Source organism: Octodon degus, unplaced genomic scaffold (genome assembly GCF_000260255.1).
Source record: "Octodon degus isolate 3935 unplaced genomic scaffold, OctDeg1.0 scaffold00161, whole genome shotgun sequence".
In the NCBI taxonomy this organism is placed as follows: Eukaryota; Metazoa; Chordata; class Mammalia; order Rodentia; family Octodontidae; genus Octodon; species Octodon degus.
In genome coordinates this window covers 2227397-2228734 of record NW_004524737.1, presented here as the reverse complement: position 1 = coordinate 2228734, position 1338 = coordinate 2227397, and positions in this window count along the sequence as shown.

The window sequence follows — 1338 nt, the reverse complement described above, 5'->3', positions numbered from 1 at the left end:
TACTGGGAAGCCAAGGTGACCTAAGTACAGCCGTGAAGATGGCTTTCCAGAACAAATAGACTGACCCAGGGCCTCACCTGGGTTTCATTCATTCCAGGAGGAGGTGTAGCTTGAAGAAGAGAATTGTGGGATGTATGTGACTACCGTGATCTGGGCTAGGTGGATTGCCTCCGTTCATCTCCATCACATGAGAGATAATTTACATTCTCCTATTGAGACAGTATCTAACATTTTGAGGGTCTGGTGCTTCAATGCTGATGTGTAATTTTTCAAGTCCCAGGAAGTCATAGCCTCTATCTCAAGGCTCAATCCCAGTCAACAGTATGGAGCACTGGCCCTTTGTCCTGTCTCAACCTGGCTCATATTGGAGAGCAGCAGGTGTGGGTTATTAGAGAAACATGCATGCCATCTTAAAAGATTACCACCAGCACCTCGGCTAGACCAATATACATTGCTTAAGGCCAGTTGAAAGGATAGAGGAGTCCTAGCCAGCTCTGTACATATCAATACAAGGAAATAGAGTCAGGCTCAGTGAAAATGACTCTTCTCTCAAGGAGAGCTGCTTAGATGGTCCTCCACATACTATAGCGACAGAAAGCTAGTTGACAGAGAAAACTGGTACCAAGAGATAAGATTTTTTTAAATGTGTTTGGTACAGGGTCTCACCATGTAGCTTGAGCTCATAGTGATCCTAATGTTTTCAGCCTCCACAGCTCTAGGATTACAAGGAGATAAGATTTTTCCTTTTTGTACTTGATCAGGAAAGAGGTCATTACCACTGGATTTTATGAGGAGTTGGGAGGAGCATATTAAGGTTGATTAAGATGTCATAAGCAAAGATCACTGAGAAATTTGAATGGGAGTTCGGAACATCAGAAACTTGAAATAAATTCAGACAGTCAAGGCTGTGGGGCTCAAATTCTGCATGAAAATAAATACTATATTAGAAATTGGATTAGATGACACCCTGTTACACTATAGCAAAGAATTTGGCTGTGTTTTGTCCATGCCCTGAAACATATCTAGAGTCTAACCATAATGGATTTTTTTTCTTATGTTGGAGGAAATTTAAAGATGGCTCAACATTGGTATCACTTTCTTTCAGTCAAATTTAGAGTAAAAATCAAAAACAAACAGAAGGGTGGTTAAAAATGCAGGGAAATTTTCTGCTTGTCCAAACTAGAAGTATATGTACAGTTCAGCTGAGGAAGGTTTAGTAGAAGCTGCTAGTACTATTGGCTAAGTGCTTTTCATCAAGGGACAATCCTTTGAGGGTATGTCAGGAATCAGTAGCACTGCCCCCATCATAAGATCAAATTTGTCTTACTGACTTTCATT